This window comes from Nomascus leucogenys, chromosome 8 (assembly GCF_006542625.1).
Source record: "Nomascus leucogenys isolate Asia chromosome 8, Asia_NLE_v1, whole genome shotgun sequence".
In the NCBI taxonomy this organism is placed as follows: Eukaryota; Metazoa; Chordata; class Mammalia; order Primates; family Hylobatidae; genus Nomascus; species Nomascus leucogenys.
Window position 1 is genome coordinate 101974208 of NC_044388.1, and position 22483 is coordinate 101996690.

The following is a 22483-nucleotide window of genomic DNA, read 5'->3' on the forward strand; positions in this document are numbered from 1 at the left end:
AACATTCCAAGACTGTCTTTTCAGTGACCTCCCTGTTTATGGAATTGAGATAATGTACTCCTGACATCTGATATATGTATACTCTATTTTGAAGTATTTTGCTGTCTTAAATTCTTAGTATAAAGCAAAAGCTTTAAGAAACCTGTACAGTGTTCTATTATCTGTCAGTCTTGTGGTACTCATTTCTGGGCTTTGAGGAGCACTATGGACAGTGGGCCATTCAGATGCCTCTTTGTAAATATGGGTATCAGCAGAGAGATTTTTAAAAATGTTTTTCGTGTTCACAGACCTGTCTTGTTTTTTTTTTAAATCTTAAATAGTAAATAGTGAAGATTAATAATTGTGACTTGTCTAGCATTATGGTGATATTTAAACTGTTTTCCAGAAGATTTTTCTATAGATGGAAACAACTTTGGAATAAAGGAGGAATGTTTTTCAGGATGGAGTTTTTTATTTTTCATTTTTTAGCACACTGGAAATGTGTCCATTGTGTTTTAGATGCCACTTACAATGAATTTATTTAATAGTGTTCTTCTGGTCAGATGTAAATAATGCTGTCCTGCATATGCTGGCCTTTTAGCAATTGTTTCTTATGGGCAGTGTGTCACAAAAGGTGTAGTAACATATTTTTTTCTGGCCTTTTCTTCTTGGCTTTTATATTATTACTTATATATGCTTCTAGAAGTTTATTAGTGACTTTTAACACACCTTCCATCCTTTAGCTATAGCTAACCCTCTGAGTGAATTTTTCTCTCTTTCCTTTAAAGAATTGGCCATTTTTCTCTCTTAACTCCTCGTTCTCCTTGGTACATTGACTGTAATTTTATAACACTAGTATTCTATATCTTTCTATATCAAGAAAATTTTTACTTGAAAACTGTTAGTTTTAAAATATGCTATATGTCTTTTGGGAAGTCATATATATGAGTAGGGTGAAGGGCAAAGACTGGAAATGTTTATGTTACAGAGTTATTTCTTCATTCTTCTTCTTTCCTTTGAACCTCATTCTAATTGAATTGCCCAGAAAAGGGCATTGTAAAGAGAGTCCAAGGTAAGGGTTTGAACCCAGAGTATTCCTCCTTTGTGAAATTATTTGCTTGTTTGATTTTAAGTCGTTCAGTTTGTTACTTTTAAGTCTCCATAGAGTCTTACAGCTGTTTGATTTCTATTAGTTCAATTATTATATTATATAGCATCTAACTATATTGTTCTTTAGAAATTCTTAAATTATTATGTACTAACACTTACTAGGGCTAACCATGTGCTAGGGACTATGATAGCCTCTTTGCATGGAATTTTTTATGGTTTGTTTGATTATTCCTATTTTTCACACGAAGAAATTAAGGTCCAGAGAGGTTTAATAAATTGTCTAAGTCAGCTAGTTATTAAGTAGTAGAACTTGGACTTGTTACCAAGTTTTATCTAAATCCTAAAACTATAGCCTTGGATCTTAAACTATTTGAATAATCGGGTAAATACAGATAATTAAATTTATTCTCACTGTTGAAAACTCAAAAAATTTGTGGCAGTGTTTTTAAAATCAGACTTAGCTAATGCTTGGTTCTGTGGGTGTAGGAGAAATGTTGTAGATGATTCTTTTGTTTGTGTTAATCTAGCACCCCCTAGGTAATATGTTTTTTGTCTTGAACTTGTGATGTGGTAGGCACCAGAGAAATGCATGGCTAGATTTTTATGTACGTAACTGTTGCAACAGGACATTTATAACCATTCTACTTTTCTTCCTTTTTGCTATTTCATCCCAGGAGTGTTGTCTTACCCCAGTTTATTCTGTGACAGAGAAGACAGGAAAAGAGTGAAGTCTCTGGAGTATAGCTCTACTGGTGTATGACTTGTTTTGGTCTTGAGCTTGCTTGCAATGCCTCTAGTACATAGACCCAGCTTTTGTTCAGAATGCTGTTGAATGGGCAGTGCTTACTTTACTGTAGCCAGAATTGATTATCTTGGTTAAAGAATCAAGGGAGATTAAGTTGATCTCTTAACTGTTCTGGATGTTGGAGTTAATTTCAGAAACATGTAGTAAACTGCAGTATTGGTTTAGTGTGGAACACTTTAGTTAAGATGTGTAGAGATAGTTTGACCTCAGTGCTTGTGCTTTTCAGTGAAGCTTTTATTGTGCTGTTAACAAAAATCTAGATGAAAAATTTGAGTAAAAGACTATATTTTATCTGAATGAAATATGAGATGATTTTATGAGACATTTATAATTCAGAAAGCATGGATTATATTGTCTCTCAACCTCTAATTTTGAAAACTTTCATTTATATCTGTATATTTTGATCAAGGGTCAATTTGTCTTCTGCCTTCTGATGATGAAGTAACTGACCTCCTTAAGATGGGGTTAGAAATATAAGTCATTTCTTAAAGCAAAAAGTTGCTGTAGCGAGTTTTCCTTGTGCTAGCTCTTCTCTTTCAGGCCATCTTACTGAAGCTAAACATCAGTTCACTTGACAACTTTACTCAATTCTAGGCAACAGTGGCTATGCTCTGGCCTGCAGAGACAGTGAATCCATTCTGGCTCTGACACCCTATTTTATTGTAAAACACATTCATGTTGACATCATATCAGTTTTCTGAACTATTACATGCATAAAAGAATTCACCCCTTTCCATTCAGTCTTTTTCAGCCTTCCAGTTAGGAGAAATCTGCACACCCAGTGTTTTCATTTTGCATTTAATGTGGTCTAGTCCAGAAAATAGCAGCTTCAGTTAAAAAAATGTTTTTCTTGAGGCACCTTTCAGAGTGTGTTAGCTTAATGGTATTCATTGGTAGGAGAGGACTAAGGAGAAATGCACAAGGCAGTTTTTAGGAGAGAACAGTTGAAGTTTAGGGTAAAACAAGTCAATATTGACCCAAGATTATGGGGTTTAGTTACTCGACTTCTTTTGCATGCGACTGCTATTTGAAGGATTTCTTGCTGAGCCTCGTCCATGCCCAAGTTTGTGGGCTTTGCCTCCTACTTGATCTTTTTGGTTGTATTATTTTTGTGAAGGCCTTTGATTGCTGATTTTTTTGTTTACTTGTTTTACTTACATTGGAATTTGCTAGTTTTGCAATTGGAGTTTGTTTCAAATATAATTCAAATCTTCGTCTTTAGTTTATGGGGGAAATAAATGTTTTTTGTTTACAAAATTAAGCTCTTTTATTTTCGTATCAGTTCTAGCTTTGTACTGAGTTTTGCTGAGGCTATCCTTGGTTTTCACGATAAAGAAATTTGACCTTTTCACTTTTTACAGGGCTTAATTGACTTATTTGGTTTCCTGATCCTAAATATTAAGATATTTTATTTTCCTTCTTCTCTGTGAATACAGGTCTCCCTAAAATATCCACAGACCTATTTGGGGAATTTAATAAGGTTTTCCTTGTTATTTGGTTCAACTGTTCTGAGACTGCCCATTGGGAATTTCATTTACCCATAAGAGACTGACATTCTTACATGGAGTGATTGCAAATTTTGTTTTTAAACTAATATCATAAATATCTTCAATTGATTTTACTTAAATGTGAGTATAATTTACATAAAATTTAAAAAGGGATGGTTCTCAACCCTACGGATGTAGATGTTAACTAATTCTTATTTATATGATTTGGGGCCTGGTATGGTCATATGGGGTATACGGAGAATTTTTAAAAAGGCTTTTTCCTATTGTCTGTATTTCCTAAATATTATGGGCAGAATGAGGTTGTATTAGAGAGAGAAAATTGCAAACATACCCTGACTTTCCACCAGCTGGATGCACATTATCTTTATCTTTATTTATTAATAAAAGACGGAATGCCTTGGAAAACAAAAGGTTTTAATGGCCGGTGCTTGGTATCCTTGACAACAGTCCCGAAAGAATATTACATTAGGGCACCAGAGAACTTTTAAAAATAAGTAATGGAATTCCGTCTCTGTTATGCTTTTAGTAGTCATTTCGGCCATGGTGCAGCGAGGTCATAAGCTGAGCTCAGTGAAGGGAGCCAGAACATGAAATGATGCTGAGAGAACGTCTGGGAGATGAGAGGTACAGAATTACAAGCGAAAGTGCAGGCCTGCTGAGGCAATTACAGCTTAATGGGGTCATTTGGAAGGCAATTGCCAGGGGTTAATGTAGTATGGAGAGATGAGGTGAGATTGAAGTGAAATTTGGGGCTGGAAATGTGTTAAGATGAAAGATCAGAGAGCAGCAAAATCTGCAGTGGTGAAGGTTTATAACATGCAAAGATTTGAGAAAATGTAAAAAATAGTGCCCAGATGTTTAAAAAAATTATAAAATAAAAGTGACATAAATTCTAGAAAATGCAATTTCCACATAAAAATATCTTTTTCTAAAATAGGTTTTCTGTTAGGAAAAAAATAATCTGTTTTTAAGGAAGTTTTCTATTATAATTTAGATTTTTATTTAATTTTTTTACCTGCATATTTTAGGTCACATTGAACTTGAAGAGAGTTAATGCTGGCAACAAACTCCATAAGTGACTGTTTTATCTAACAGAATGCCACCTTTTTTTTTTTTTTTAAACTTTAGGATTTAAAAACAAAAAAAAATCAAGAAAAAGTCCTAGGTATACATATTTTGATATATTTATAATGGATTCATCACATTATCTTTTCAGGCATTAAAATATACTATATAAAATGTCAAAATATTACCATAATGTAAGCTAGCATTCTTTGAGTGGGTATTTTGGTTCTGAAAAGTATGCTTAAATATTACAGATGTTTAAATTAAAAATGTCAAACCATGAAGGCATAATGGAAGTAATCATTTTTACATAGTTTTAAGCAGTACAGGGTTGAAAAAGCTTTGCATGCCAGACTATTGTGAATGAATGGAGTTCATAAGAATTCAAAGGACAAAAGAGATCATTATGCTTTGTTACCTCAGCTAGTTCATTACCTTAATTGCTGAGTGTAATCCAGTCTTGGAAGAAAACTCTGGGGCTTTAAGAAGATCAACACCAGCACCTTATGGCACAGAAAATGGAAACCCTTTCCTGTACCATTGCTACTCCAGGAACACTAAACCTTGATCAAAGGCTGAACTTTTCTTAAGGTCGGCCATGTGAACATCCCCTGGAGCTGTACCATTCGCTGAACCATAATGAAGTTTAGTAGGTTCAGCACCATTTCTCTCTGACTGTGACCGTCCTGGATCACTGGCTAGCAATGGCATATTATCAGCCTTTCAGATAGGTGAGGTTTAAACATAGTTATGGTTAGTAGTATAATATGCTTTTTAAAAAATACTCCTTTCAGCATTAGGGGATACACCTAATGCTAAATGATGAGTTAATGGGTGCAGGAAATCAACATGGCACATGGATACATATGTAACAAACCTGAACATTGTGCACATGTACCCTAAAACCCTAAAGTATAATAAAAAAAAAAAAAAGAAAAAAAATACTTCTTTCATATTATGGAAACTGAACAAACTACTGTCACTATATAACTACGTTAGTCAGGAAGCATTAATTTTTTTCCTTCCTTTTGAAGGGATTGCTATGTCTCTGTACCTAAATCTTTCAGAAAACCCTGGAAATTCCCTAACCAGTATGCTTTTCCAGAAAGTCCTTTACTGTGCAGTGTGGATGCAACTGTGAAATGGTTGACTCATCTGAAGCATTTTTATGTATATATTTTTCTCACCTGTGCAGCAATTTAGCTTGGCTTTGAAGATAGCTTTCTTTTTAGGATGCATACAGTTGCATACATTACGCTTTGAAAAAATTACGCTAAAACGAAAAATATGATCTTTAAAAGCATGGTTGAGTTGCATTCATTTTATAACCATCAAAGCAACTCTGTACTGTTGTAAGGTAGAAAAATCAATGATGCAATCTTTTTCCTTTTGCCTCGTGCAATCCGTAATTGAAATGGAAAATCAAATGAACGGCTAACAGATAATTGTTTTATCAATATTCCTTGCCTGCCCTACAAGGGTCAGCATAGAATGATCATGAGCCAGGGATATGATGAGGACAAAATGTGAAATTGAACAGCAAGGAGGCAATAAATCAGCCTTGACAAGAAAGAGTGACCAGCATGTAGCTGTTGTAGGCAGCTTTGGGGACAGTTTTTGTCTCAGGTGTCTGCCCTGATTTAAAAATGTGAGTATATAATATTTGAAGCTTTGCCACCACTAAGCTTGGCTATTTTGGGGTTATATATGCTACTTAAGAAAATCTGAGTAGTAATCTGACTGTAATTTATCTTAAAAGACAAATGTTGAAATAAATAAATTTCCACAAATTCAGATATTCTATATGGTATGATTAAGAAAGTAAATGTATAAAAATATTTTATTGTATTGTTGCATTTATGCAATAGGCCTTGACTCTAAAGTGAAAATGATTCACTGAATTAGTTTTTTAAAAATATATTCTGTAAAGTTTGTAAAAATAAAGTGAATATTAGTTTCTCTTGCCTAAATTTTGAGATTTATGTGGGTTGAAGATTGACTTATTTGAGGAAGAAGGATCCAAACAAAAATTAAGACTCATCTCCTCATGTTTTAATTTTCTTTATTTTCCTATTAGCTAGAAATTATTATATAAATGACAGAAAAACACAGTTATAAATGCTCATTAGTACCATGTAATGTGTAGGATTGTGGGATAAGTGTTATTGTTCATGTCCACATTAAAATGAAATAACTTCAGACATTGCCAAAATACGGTTGCTGGGAGTTAAGTTTATTCACATAAGACATAATTATGTTGGTGAATGTATAGGGAAATTTTCAGGAAAATTTCAGGTCATTTTAGAAAAATATTTTGAGAGCTTAAAAAGATTTATTTTCAAATAGTTTACCTAATTAGGAATTCATACTGAGGAAATAGAGACATTTGTAAAGATAAACACATGAAGATGGTTACCACTGCAATATTCTCCCCACCTCCTTCTCTCTTAAATTTTTATTAGGGTGAATTTTGAGCCACATCACAGAAGACAGAATAATATTACAGCACCTAACAGCAAACACAACCAACTTATGGCCAATCCTGCCCCATTGTCACCTCTATCAGCTTTCTCCTTCTACATTTTAAAAAGTAAATCTAAGACATATTATTTCACCTGTAAATATTTCATCATGTACCCCTAAGAAATCTTTAAAAAACCATAAAATTTCACTGTAGGCCGGGCGCGGTGGCTCACGCTTGTAATCCCAGCACTTTGGGAGGCCGAGGCGGGCGGATCACGGGGTCAGGAGATCGAGACTACAGTGAAACCCTGTCTCTACTAAAAAAAAAATACAAAAAATTAGCCGGGCGTGGTGGCGGGCGCCTGTAGTCCCAGCTACTCGGAGAGGCTGAGGCAGGAGAATGGCGTGAACCCGGAAGACGGAGCTTGCAGTGAGCCGAGATTGCGCCACTGCACTCCAGCCTGGGTGACAGAGCGAGACTCTGTCTCAAAAAAAAAAAAAAAAAAAAATTTCGCTGTATCATTATTACACCAAAATATGAACAATAATTCCTTGATATCATATATCCAAATTGTTTGTTTGAACAGAATGCAGGTAAGGTCTACTCATTGCAGTTGGTTGATATATCTTTTACGTCTTTTTAAATTTAAAGCTTCTTTTCCATTTATTTATTTATTTATTTATTTTTACCCTTTGTACTTTTTTGTTGAAAAAACTGGGTTGCTTCTCCTTTAAGTTCCCAGTCTGTATTTTGCTGATTGCATCCCCATGGTATAGTTTAACATGTTCTTCTGTTCTTTGTGTTTCCTACAAGTTGAGAGTTGGATCTGTAGGCTTAGTAAAATTCAGGTTTAATTATTTATTTTCCTGGAAGAATTGCTTCATAGGTTGTGTTATGTTCTTATATTAGGTGGCACATATTGTCTGCTTTCTCTTTTTTGGTAATATTGGCAGCTATTGGTGATCAATGCCTATATCTATTAGTTTATTTGGGGTAGCAAAATAGAAATATTCTGTTATTTCTTTTTAATTTATTTTTTATACTAATTTGTGAAAAGAAAATTTCCTATATCTACTACTTAGTTACTAAGGGGTCTAGTTTGCAGCATTATTCCTAAAAGGACAAATTGGAAACAGTTGAAATGTCCAACAATAGGTGAATTGATTAAATTATGTTATAGCTATGTGATAGAATTCTACATAATGATTTTGAATCATGTTTTAGAAGAATACCCAATAATGTGGAAAATGTCCAATGTATTAAATTTATAAAGCAGCAATAAATAGTAAAATAGTAGTAGTAAATAGTAAAATAGTGATATGCTCATAATTGTTTTCCCAAGTACTTTAAAATAGGACAAAAATACTGAAAGAATAAAGACCAAATATTTATATTATATAATGGTTACCTTTCAGTAGTGGAATTAGGATTTTTAACATTTTTTTTCTTTATACTTTTCTGTATTTTCCTTATGCTTTGCTGTAGTTTCCAACTTTTTTTTTTTTTTTTAAACTGTGTTTCAAATGAGCAAAACATGGTCTAGGGACTGAATCTTCTATAGTAAGCTATCTTGTCCCATCTTTCAACCTGTAAATTTAACCTGTAGAATGGTTGTAATTGCAGAGGCACAAATAGATCACTGCAATCTAAATTAAGTGCTATCTCCCCTAATAGCTTTTTGTGATAGGTGTGTTTCTTATTATCTTTGTACACCCGGATGCCTCATACAGGGTCTGGCACAGAGCAACATTAGTAAATATGGTGAACTGAGTAAGTGCTAGGGTAGGCTGACCTAGAGTCATTGCTAGGTCTAATGCGTTGATGGTTCACGTACAGCTCATTGATGCTCCTTTATCCTGCGTGACTTACTTTGTTTGAAATGTTTCCATCTCTGCTTTAGAGAACAGATCTCTCTGGAGAACCAGTTTAGAGAACAAATCTCTAGTTTGGCATCTATAGGGTAGAACATTTCAAATATCCACACTATCTCATGAACAATGATCAGTTCTCTGGATTAGTACATCTCTCACCTAAAATCACCTCAAGGTATAGTCTCTTGATTCCAGCAGTCTTCCACATTTTAATTTTTAATCTTGTTCTGCATTATTTTTATTTTTAGCTATTTAGGGGTGAAAACATTGTGGTTTATTTTGAAAGTTGATCACATCTAGTTTCATGCATGTCATTATTTTGCCTTCCCAAGAATACAATAGTTGTGTCTTATACTACTTACTTATTTCTCCCTCAATATCTAGTACTGTGGTAGATGTACAGTAAGTAGTTGTTGAATTAATTAGATTGGTGCTATTGCATTATTGCTATAAAGGTAACATTGTTATGGTCAGTAGCATTTAGAATAGAAGACAAAGAGTCTTACTACATTGTCCTCATTGACTTGCTATCAAGTTAAAATTTAGTGTGGGATCAGAAATTAAGTTTATTGAAATCCTAATTCGTTCAAAAAGGTTTACTGAGTGCCTAATATTTGCTGGGTATTGTTCTAGACGGTAGAGATACAATATTGAATAAAAGAAAAACAAATACCTGCCCTTATGGAACTTACATTCTTGTGGATCTGTTCATACATAACTTGCTACCATGTACATTCTGTGATAGTGCCTAATAGTTTTCGGGGAATCATCAGCAACAGGCTAGATAAGGTTGATCTAGAGTCAAGTATCTATTAGCTTTTATATGGTTTTGTGGAATAGCTTGGTAATGAGAAGAAAGAACAGAAACACTTATTGAACACTTATAATGTGCCAAGCACTCTATTAAGAATTTTGATATACTTTATCTTATTTAACTCTCACAGTACTTTTAGGAAGTTGGTAGAATTTTTGTTTTCATTAGTGAAAAAAATGGAAGCTCCAAGATGTTTCAGCTTGCTCAGGATCACATGGCTAATAAGTGAGTGGCAGAACCTTATTTAAACACAAGTCCTTCTGATTCCAAAGGGCTTTTTCTATAAGCATTGTTGTAAGAGAATGTTCCATAAATTCTCAATTGTTGAATTTTTCAGGATGATTTATTTGCAGATATAACAGATAGGCTGTGATGTCCTCATGTGTGCTGTATTAATTGTGCTATCCTTTTTGTAGCAGCATATCCATAAGGAATGAAAGAATATCAGGGTGCACATGGTGGATTTAAAAAAAAAAAAAGGAAGGATAATGTAGGAGTCAGTTTGTTAGGCAGAAGAAGGTCATGTTAATGTTCCAAAGTGACTTGAAGTGCTGTGTCACAGTATTTAACATGCACATTTTAAAACGGTACACGTAACGAACCAATAGTAGATGTTATTCTAGTTTATCATTACCATGTTTCATTGATTCTAAGATGTTCATTCTTCCCTCCTCATTTTAGCATTTCTGAAATCAAGATGCCTCTTATAATCAATATCATGTCATAGTTTAATTGGCATAAGTTTTTCCTTCTTTACAGTAGCACATAAAATCATGATGAGTCTTAGATTTGATTAAATATAATTATTTATATTTTGGCAACACCCTAAATATCAATATACATTTTATTTCCTAAAGGCTGCATAGAAGTTATTTCAATCATCAGATTATTAATTTGTGTTTTTAGTGCTTTAGATGCATTAGATAAATGCTTATACTTACAATTACCATGTAGCTTTAACGTTTTTACTTACTCAACAGTGTAACTGTTTGAGTGTTTTCAGAACATCTGCTAATATGCCAGCAAACCATAGATATATTGGATTATTAATATATTTTGAAGAATTACGTATTATGTACTTTGTGCAGTAATGTATCATGGTTCCAAAGAAACCATCAGGCTTTTCAAGTCATTAACTCATCTTTTAAAAAGTCCTTAAATATATATTTAGATGAACCACTTAACTGTGATTTTGACGTCTTAGTCTATTTCTTTTGATAATTAATGCTACAGGAGGCAACCTAGTAGATTAATATTAAATTGTAGCGTTAAATGTTACTAACAGAAATAGAGTGAAAATGCCTTGTTCCTTTAAGTTTTGTTCTTATACCATCTATTTCCACGAGAGTCTGCAGAATTTTCTGAATGATGGGAGGTTTGGCGCTATTTGGAACATATGTGTCTTTGATTTTCACATGTTGTTCTAACTGATGTCAAAAGGAGTTTTTGCATTGGCAGCCTGAAGCCAGTCCATGGCATTTAGTATCTAAGTACACTGGAAGTTCAGATTTAAAGTTGAGCAAAATGCTGACTTGTGCTTTTTTGACATGCTTTGCCTTTTGAAAACATAGTAATTATGATGTTATATATATTAATTTTCAGTGTTTCCTACATATTGTTTAAATATCCAAACCACAGAAAACATTATTTGTAAGTAGTAGTCTTTAAGTAAGGTAGGATGCAATTGGTGTAAGTATGAATTTACATTAAGAAATTAGAAATTTTAAAGATTTAGTAAGAATAAAGTCAGTATTATACTGAAAAATTATAATTTGTAAAGCTTCTCCCCTTGTTTTATGCAGAAGTCTAAATAAGCACATGAATTAAGTTTGTAAGCCTTATAAAAACTAAACATAATACTGTTTGAGAAAATCAACATTTTAAATCATGCTAAGTCTCTTCCTATTTTTACTCATCCTCTTGCAGAGCATTGACAAAAATATGAAATTGATTTGGTTGAAGGGTGTTAAAGAGCCGACAGCCAAATGTCACAAACAATGAATGGCTGCAGTGTTGAAAAAATCAATAGGGAGGTTAAGCTGGTCTTGTGAAAGACTTGGCAGACTGCTCTGTTCCAGGAAGATATCTGTCTTCTGGCCTTGGTTGCATGATCAAAAGGAAAACTTGATAGGTTTAATGAAGGGAGATACTGTAAAACTGACAGCAGAAATATAGACACTGTGGTAAACCATAGTGCACATCAGTGAGTGGAGCTATTAGATATATTTTTCAGCCTGAAAAAATACTTATGGGGTAGAGATGTCAGAAATATTAACATTCTTTTACTTTTTCATCAGTTCCTCTATCAGCTAATAAATTTGCCTTAAGTAAAAAAAGGATTGCATCTGGCTAAGTACATGAGATGTTTAACGTGCGAGACACAATAATTGCTGTGTTAATTAGTAAAAGAGTTTCCCAAATCTGTTGATTATAATGTTTAAAATCTAAATCAACATTATATCTTTGCCATTCGCAGATTGTGTCCAAGGTATTAAGAAAGATCGACAGCCTAAGTAAAAAAGACGGCCATTGACTTGTCAATGAAAATAGAAAGTCTGTCATTGAAAACCAAGGTGGGATTTATGATTCATTAGTACACCCCACAGGCCATTAGGAGATATTTTATAGAAGCATCTTTTTTAACACTTTTATTGATAAACAGTATGTTGGCCTAAAAGATACTTCACTGTGATTGTTTTGATCAGAGCTATATATTATGAAGCCTGACATTTTAACACATATCAAATAAGATTAAGATCATTTATAGATATGTTTCTTTGCAGTTTACTGTAGTTTGTTGGTTATCAGCTGTATACTAAGTAATATTTTGTCTGCATTATTTTTTCACCTGAATTTCTTAAGAACTTTTATTATACTATGAAATCAGTTATTTCTTGGGTGCTCACTGTGTATTAGTCATTGGGGTGCTCCTTAATTAAAAGCATTTGTTTAGAAGTTTAGAGATTTCAAAAAATTTTTGCTGCTTTTTTTTTTTTTTAAACAAAGAGGCAGCTCCATTTTATTTTATTAGCCTTCCCTAGATGTGGCAGTCTTTTTGTGTATGTCTCTGAGTGGATTTAAGAAAAAGGAACCATTAGTTTAAAATTCCCGAATGTGGTATTCAGTTTGGAGAAGATGATAACCTGTTTAAAAACAAATAAATAAAAAGAGCAGAAAAAAAGGGAAAGATGTCTGGCAGATATTCTGCAAGTGGACGCTGTAATAAAAATGCCCCCTACTTTGTCAGGATGGTATTTGGAGGGCTGCTGCCATATGTTACTTTCCTTTTTAGCTGGGATTATGCCATCATTATTGCTGATAAAAGCTGTTTACTGCCTTGGCAAAGGAATGATGCTTGGAGCAGTTTTGGAAACCGCCATTCAGTTTACAAAAAAGTTCATTTAGTGCCAGATGCTGGAATCCTAGGTCTTTGTTGTCTTTTCCCATTATTAGATCCGGCCATTGTCTATTTCTTTTTTTCCTTTTATAGTAAAATGTTTCTTCTTGCTACCTGTTTTAATTCAAGCCGTTAATGCGGGAGGTTATCTAAATTATTACGTTCTTCATGTTAACTGATCAGTACTAAAGATGGGCAATTTGGCTTTCGGAACAATTGACCAGATTTGGAATAAGCACTGTAGTGTGCAATGAGGTTCCAGTTTCTAAACAGCCTGAATGTGTTCTCTCTTTAGTACCATTGCACATCAAGGAGAGCTTGGTTCTGTGTTTGAATAAACTGTTGGCCAATAGGCAATCTCTGAAAACATTGAAGGTGGGAATTGTTTTGGGTCAAGTTATAACATTGTTTTTATCCTGTTATGAAACATTTCCCAGGAAATGTTAAATTCATAGTTGTTAGAACTTTTTCTGAGAATATTACCTTTCCAGTTATTTTTCTGAGACATTTCTTCCGCTTTTAAACACAACAGTTAGTAGCGACTGCATGATTGGATTGCACTGCCCTAGGAACTTGTAAATGCAAATAGTAATAGACTTTTTTGTTGTTAATTAGCATACAATACTAAGTAGGCCTTTGATGCATACTTAATACTCCAGCTTTGTATAAGGCAAGTAGATTGTTTTATTTTTAGTGGTTTGTCAACATTTTATTAAAATCCATTTATCTCTCAGTGTCTAAAAACATTCTTTTTCTCAACTTGCAGGACTGTCTGGTGGAGTCAGTATCTGTATAAAATGTGATGTGTTGGCCCACCCAGAGATTATACTGTTGGCCATGTTAGTATTATGCTTCAACCATCTTTTTCCACACCTCAGAATTTAAATTGTACTCCTTACCTGAATTAAGAATTACTTTAAGTGCAAAACTAACTCTTAAAAATAATGCTGACAAATTAAGGTCTCACTGATTTACCTCAAAATATAGCCATGATTTCCTCAAGTATTGTATACTTTTGCTCTGATGCTCTCTTTTCTAGGAACGGTTGCCAAGAGGACAGAGTCCAAAAATTAGTGTAAAAAACACATTTTTTACTGGACTTTTCTGAGACTTGATTTTCTCTTTATAAAAAATGTAGATAATACCTGTTTGTAAGGATGTTATGAAAAGAACCTGGGAGATCATTTTTACAAAAAGAAGAATATCAGTCATCTGTTAGAATACTGTAGAATACACCAAAATGTAGCTGACCCAGGATGCCACAAATGGCCCCCTAACAATTCAGACTTTTGGATGACTTTAGGTGGGAAAAGAAAGGAAAATCCATCTTTGAATGTATCCAAGTGCAAAGTTTAATGATACGAAATTTCAATGTCAGATTGAAGTTGAAAATTTAGAATCACCTGGGTGAAAGGGTTAAGTGTCCTTATTAAAGATTGCAACTATTTGAGTTTATGTGTAGCTGCTGTTTTTCAGAAATAATTTTTGATGATTATGAGTAAATACTTATTACTTAGTTTCTTGAATTAACATGAACACAATTTAAAAATAATTCTTAAAATCAAACCCAAGTAAAAAGTTTTTAAGCTGAAGCTATATTTTAGGGAGTAAATACTTTATCTATGCCCAATATGAGTTAATAAATAGACACTGACATGAAAAATATGCATTTATTTAAACAAGAAACATTAATTGGCTGCTGTATACACACACACACACACACACACACACACACAAACACGCAAATACACATACACATGCACAACATGGCACTGTAATTGGAATCTCTGGAGAGCACCAAGCTTTGCACCAATATAGACCTGCTATTTTAATTAACTAATTAATTTTTGTTTTGTTTTTGTTTTTGTTTTGAGACAGGGTCTCACCCTGTTGCCCAGGCTGGAGTGCAGTGGCGTCATTTTGGCTCACTGCACCCCCAACCTCCTAGGCTCAAGTGATCCTCCCACCTCAGCCTCCCTAGTAGCTGGGGCTACAGGTGAACCTCACCATGCCCAACTGATTTTTGTATTTTTTTTGTAGAGACAGGGTTTTGCTATGTTTCCCAGGCTGGTCTTAAACTCCTGAGCTCAAGTAATCTTCCCGCCTCCGCCTCCCGAATTGCTGGGATTACAAGGTGTGTGCCATCATGCGCAGCCCTAATTTATTTTTAATATTAAAAAATTTAATCTATTGGACACCCCCTGCTTCCCAAATAGTTGCCCTTCAAATTGTATTTGCAGAATTGTTAGTGAAAAGGCCATTAATTGTACAAATTAACATTTCTTCTCTAGTTATCTAAATGCACCTTTATAATTTTTAGTGAATGAATGTGTTTCATTCATCTTACTCAAATAGCTTTAGCTAATTCAGTTGTCTCAGATTTTCCAAGAGACTAAAATGTCATTGCCTTCTCTCCCCATTTTCATAGTCATATTCATTTGTGCTTAAGACTTATAAGCATTGCAATCACTTTCATTTAGGACAATTGAAAGGGAACTTGGGTTGAAAGAGCTTGTGTTTTGGTTATCAAGTTGCCATGGGTTCCAAACTCCCAGTTTTGCTATTTATTACAGTTATGGCTTTAAACTAGTTACTGGACTTTTCTGAGATTTGGTTTTCTCATTATAAAAAATGTAGATAATATCTGTTTGTAAGGGTGTTATGAAAAGAGCTTGGGAAAAAGTGGGTACTCTGTAAATAGTAGATACTTTTATTATCAGTAAGCTAGATTGTGTCAGCATGAGGTGACTAAGTCAAATTAAGTCAGTTTAGTTTTACCTTTCTGGCTTATCTGCATGGAGTGCTCTTGACATGAATTCTGTCTTTCAATGGCTGATTTGCTTAAGCCATACTGCATTATTTGCAGATCAGGAAAAGTTTGAGATGTCATCCGCAAGAACTTACAACAAAACTAAGCAGAATGGAATCAACTTCAGTTTCATTTTAGTTGAGAATCAGTCCAAGAATGAATAACTGTAATATATTTAATTTTATAGATTGAGTTTAGGATATTTTATTAACTTTTTTTTTACAGTGACCTAGTTTTTCAGTTTCCTTATACCAAATAATTTAAAAATTATTTGTAAGTTATTTATAAATCTAGTAACATATTTACAAAATTTATACAGTACTTTAATATATTCCTATAAACTTCTTCTAATATTATATAGTATTAGTGCTTCCTATTGGTATATGTTTTAATCTAATTGATCTTGACTTACTTTCTTCAAGATAAAGATTTTTTTCTTTTTTAAAAAAATCCTTCAAATGATAAATATCCCTTCATCAAATTTTAGATGTCATGTTGACAGTATATCAAAACTATGCTTTTACTAGGGCACAGTGTTACTTTTGGTTAAGTGTGTGGGTTTTGTTGTGATTTTGCTTGCATTCTAATTCTATAGGGAGAATGCGACTTTTTCCCCTGTTTGGATAGATGCATCTAGAACCAAATGAGGGCAATAAAGTCTAATAGAAAGCTTTACAAATGAAAGTTTTGTTTCTGTTTGTGCAATACCTTGTTCCCCCTTCATGTATCCTGGGAAATCATACTGATCAATAGTTCCCATTTCAGTACAACTGCAGCAAGCATTACAACTGTATAAAATTTACAACATCGTCTGCTGTAAATTTTAATTGGAAAAACCTTATAGCGTTGCGCTCTATCTTTGGAGGTTTAAATCTATATGATTTTTTTAATAAAAAAATTTACAACATAATATCATGTCATACAATTTTTATGGACATATAATATAAATAGGCCCAAACCATAGCCTTATTGGAAAAAAATAACTGTAAAAATATATTTTAACTTAGTGCATTAAACATTTTTGCTATAGAAACAATGGACTTGGTAAAGTAATTTAATGAATGACATAAATAATTATGAACAATATCAGATGAGAGATATTAACAAATAAATATATTAATAAAAGATATATTATCTGGTTTCTCTGTGTCCCAAGTGGGGCCTCTTTTTGAATCAATGTAAAATACTCTGTATAGAGCTAGTGTTCTGAACTGGAAGAGTATGAGAAAAATGTTGCTTTCTGCGCTGCTTTATTTCTGTCACAGGTCAGGCTTAAAATGCTGTGTGATACAGTTATTGACTCTAATCTGGGCATAAACACAAGTCCTCAAGCACCAGCCCAATTAATAATTTGCATAATTAACATGCATATTAAATAGGGACTGGCCTTGCATCTGTATTTGCAGTGATCGGGGTAATGAGGGCTAACGGAGCGGCGCCTCGGGCCTGTGTTAGCAGACGTGTGGCAGTAGTAATTTTTGCTTGGATTGACAACTGCTAGACAAGCAGTCCCAGCATAAAACTAAACCCCGTTTGGCAGTATTAATCGTTGACAAACTGCTCTTAAAGCTGTAACATTGTTTCTGTCAGTTGTTTGGTTTGATGTCACTGTTAGACATAATAAATCAATAGTGTCAGAATTTGGTAATGTTTATAGCTAGCAAGGTTTATTATTTCATATGACTGTCATGTACAAATAGTGGTTATCATGGTCGCCTCTAAATTATCAAAGACAGAATATTGCTTTGAATATACTTCTGTAATTCTTGTTTCAGTGAATTCTTTGCCATCTGGAAATGCTTTTGGTTGGTATGCCTGCCCAATTCTATTGTAATATTCATTGTAATATTGGTGCCCTATGTCCTGTTCCATGATTTTTAAAGGAATATACAGTTTAATTTCTTGAAAGTTCATTTAGCTATAGATGAAGAAGATACACCTAGCTTATTCAGCTTTATCTTCATTCAGAAATTGATATTAAATGTGTGTGATAGAGTGCAAGCATACTGAGTTTCTTCAGAATAGGATTTGAATTTCAGGGGATTTAAACTATATATAGGAAGGAAATATATCGTTGGCACTTATTGTTTATGGAGAAAGTACAGGCTGAATATCCCTTATACAAAGTGCTTGGGACCAGAAGTATTTTTGGACTTTGAATTTCTTCAGATATTGGAATATTTGTGTTACTGGTTCAGCATCCCTAATCTAAAAATCTGAAACCCAAAATGCTCCAGTGAGCATTTCGTTTGAGGGTCATGTCAATACACAAGAAGTTTTGGATTTTGGAGCATTTCGAATTTCAGATTTTTGGATTAGGGATTCTCAACTTGTATGCAGGATACAGATAAGTCCCTTCTCTCCCCATTCTTCCCTTCTACTCTCTCATTTCTCCAAAAGCTTTAGGTAAACATTTACATATAATCCCACTCTCCCATCTGACCCCCAGTACCACATATTTTAAGACTTTTCTTCATTTAGACTTCAAAAACATTTCTTTAAAACTTACCTCAAGAAGCGATATTATCTTTATTGTTATTCCATTAAAAGCCACTCCTATTTACAGTATTTTCGGTGGAACAGAATTTTACATGTGAAATTACTAGCTATACATGAAAATGTTTATTATATAGCTGTAACATGTTATGATAAACTGTAGTAAAATAATAAAGCCTATTTTCAACTACTTAGGAATAATTTTGGTATCTTCCTGCATAGCATTTTGACATTTCAAGTAAAAGTGTATGTAAACACATTATATGTGAATCAGGGGATTTTATGACCTGCCAAAATCTTTTCTTTAGCAAACAAGTAGGCACTTTTAAATTATGAGCATAAGAAGTGCATTAGTTTTAAAAAGGTGTAGTCAATTGGAGTAAGGCTGCCCTTAGCTTGTCATAGGAATATTTTCACATAAAAGAGGCCGTGCATAAATTCAGAAAATTATTAGAGTCCATAGGTAGAAAAACATGAAATTATGAGCATTAACAGCATTAAGGCCAGGTGTGGTGACTCACTCCTATAATCCCAGCACTTTGGGAGGCCAAGGCGGGAGGATCACATGAGCCTAGGAGTTCAAGATCAGCCTGGGCAATATAGGGAGACTCCATCACTAGAAAAAAATTTAAAAATTATCTGAGCGTGGTGTTGCATGCTTGTAGTCCTAGCTACTTGGGAGGCTGAAGAGCATTTAGTAAGGCATTTGATAAAAAGCAAGTATGGTCTGCTCATGATGCCTCTCGTTTATATATTGTTTAAGCTGTAATTTTAAAGCTTATTTCCCATTTATTGTATATTTGTACATGTGCATATCGTATACATATGATAGCATAATGCTAAACGGCAGCCATATGTAAAAGATAACAAGGGGATTTTCAGGATATAAATGAAATGTCGTAAGTAATCTGTTTCTTAAAAATCAATACACTGGAATCAGTGGATTTAAATGAATGGGGTTCCATTCAAAAGTGATATTTCTAGAAAGTAAATGCATATTTCACTTTTGGGGACCCTACTTTTGAAAGACTTTTGTCCATTCTGGTTTTTTTTTTCGTTTGTTTTTTGTTTTTAAGACGAAGTTTCACTCTTGTTGCCCAGGCTGGAGTGCAATGGCACGATCTCGGCTCACTGCAACCGCCGCCTCCTGGGTTCAGGCTATTCTCCTGCCTCAGCCTCCCGAGTAGCTGAGATTACAGGCACCTGCCACCATGCCCGGCTAATTTTTGTATTTTTAGTAGAGACAGGGTTTCACCATGTTGGCCAGGCTGGTCTTGAACTCCGGATGTCAGGCGATCCATCGTCCTTTGCCTCTTAAAGTGCTAGGATTACAGGCATGAGCCACCGCGCCTGGCCAACTTTGGCCCATTCTTTTAATTATCTTTAATGGTGGTAAATATAAAATGAATAGCTAGAGATAGTAGTAAGTTAAATGAGGTTGTGTGACTACTGCTTCTGCCCATAGACAAGTCTAAGGCCTGTGCATGTTTACAAGGAGAGGTCAGGTGGCCCACAGAGGGTGATGGAGATTTCTAGAGTAGGAGAAATGATAGTATAGGTCAGGATCAGGGAGGTGATGAGATGAGAGAAAATAGTTAGATTGCTTTTCATCTTTCAGGTCTCAGCTTAAATGTCACCTCTTTGAAAGGACTTTCTTAATTGATTTTGCTGAAGTCTGTCTTCCCTGTTATTTTTGGGCTCTGTCCTTCATAGCATTTATCATAACTTGTTTATTATTATTTTTTGTCAAGGCCCATGAAAGTGGGGACCTTATCCCTTCTTTTGCCATTGATATGCTTCAGAGGGAAGGCAATGAAGAACACTGCTACTGCAAGGCCTCCAATGGGTGGGATTGCAAACTTGAGGAAGGGACTTCATATTTCTTTAACATGGACTTTGTGCTTATGTTTGGTGCTTTTTGTTCTCTTGTCTTCTTAGAATAGCCTTATCAGGCAGTTATTAATGTTTCCATTTTATAGATGAGAAAACTGAGGCTCAGAGAAGTGAAGTGACACAGCCAGTAAGCAGCTGAGCTGACATCTGAATTTGGAGCTTTGTAATTTCAAAACCCGCAGGATACCACATGATCCATGCTCTGTGGAATTTGTTGGTGTGGTCTGTGTAAAAGGTGATCAATAGATATGTAATGGAATTCCTAGACAGTATTGGGTATTTGGTTACAATTATATGACATGCATTTATAGCAGATCTGGTCTTCAAGGTTTTCCTAATTTCTCTATCGGTGTTTCCTAATATAAGCATAAAGACAATGAAAATGTGTGTTATCAGTAAAGATAGGGTTGGTGAGCTCTTCTTATATAGGGTTGGCCTATTGCCTCTCCTGTGCTTGAATGGAAGTAGCTATATACTGTCCTTGAGGGAATTGAAAAAACACTCACTCAAATAATTTTCTGTTGGGCTTAAATCTGCTATGGGACCCCAGCTGAGAAAGGCTGAGTTAGTTTATGCCACTGTAACAAACAACCTCCAAATCTTTATGGCATTAAAACAGAAGTTTATTTCTCATACCATATTCACTGTGGATCTGTATGTGGCTCTGCTCATTGTAGTCACATAGGAATCCAGGCTAATGAATTAGCCACCGTCTCTCAAACATTGCCAGTTGTCCTCCCATAAGTAAAGCAACTTCTGGATGTTTTGTCTGATCAGCATTTAAAGGATATGGCTTACAAGTAACAAATGTTCATAATTCTTGCTCACAAGTCTTTCTCTCAAAGTCATGTGACCAACCCCAAGGGGACAGGTAGTATATATGAACTTAGCATGTGCCCAGAGGGAGAGGAGAGTTGGATATCAGTAAATGGTACGAATGACAATCACAATTAGCACAGTAGAAAACTAAAGAACTCTAGGTAGCCAGTGAAGGGTAGTGCTGCAGTGATTGTATTTGGATAGTTGTAAAATCTAATGGCCAACCAAATATGTGTTAGTGTAATGGGGAAATTGGGAAAGAAATTCCAGTGAAGAAAAATTATTGTTCACATATTCTGGTGAGCACATTTAAAGATGTTCGCCATTGGCCAGGTGCGGTGGCTCATGCTTATAATCCCAGCACTTTGAGAGGCTGAGGCAGGCAGATCACCTGAGGTTAGGAGTTCAAGACCAGCCTAGCCAACATGGTGAAACCCTGTCTCTACTAAAAATGCAAAAATTAGTCAGGCGTGCTGGCAGGCACCTGTAGTCGTAGCTACTTGGGGGGCTGAGGCAGGAGAATCACATGAACCCAGGAGGCAGAGGTTGCAGTGAGCTGAGATCATGCAACTGCACTCCAGCCTGGGTGACAGAATAAGACTCTGTCAAAAAAAAAAAAAAAAAAAAAAAAGATATTCAACATCATTAGTCATCAGGAAAATGCAAATCAAAGTTCAACAAGGTACCACTTTACACTTACTAGGATGATTATAATAAAAAAGGCAGGCCAGGCATGGTGGCTCATGATGCCTGTAATCCCAGCACTTTGGGAGGCAGAGGCGGGAGGATCGCTTGAGCCCAGAAGTCTGAGCCCAGCCTGGGCAACATGGCGAAACCTGGTCTCTACTCCCCTCCCTCCCACAAAAAAAATTAATCCAGTGTAATGGCACATGTCTGTGGTCCCAGCTACCCGGGAGGTTGAGGTGGGAGAATCATTTGACCCCAGGAGGTTGAGGCTGCATGCAGTGAGCTGTGATTGAGCCACTGTACTCCAGCCTGGGTGATAGAGTGAGACCCTGTCTGAAAATAATAATAATAATAATAATAATAATAATAATGATAAAAGAGCAGATAATAATAAGTGTTGGCGAAGACGTGTAGAATTTGAAATCCTCCTGCACAGCTGGTGGGAAAGGAAAATGGAAAATAGTCTTGTCAGTTCTTCCAAAGGCTAACTGTATAATTACCATATGACCCAGCAATTTTATGCCTAGGTGTATACCCAAGAGAAATGAAAATATATCTGCAGAAAAAAAATCACAGATGTTCATAGCAGCAGTACTCGTAATAGCCAAGAAATAAAACAACCCAAACTGATTAATGGATAAACAAATTATGGTACATCCATACAATGGAATATTATTCAGCCATAGCAAGGAATGAAGTATTGATACATGCTACAACATGTATGAACCTTGCCAACATTTTGTGAAGTGAGAGAAACCATTTATCA

General features: G+C 34.8%; 1 protein-coding gene across 2 annotated transcripts in view; it reads left to right on the forward strand.

Annotated features, from left to right (window-relative positions):
• The window catches only part of PBX3 (PBX homeobox 3), a 226915-nt gene that overhangs the window by 96813 nt on the left and 107619 nt on the right, over positions 1-22483 (forward strand). The gene's annotated exons all lie outside the window — the stretch shown is intronic.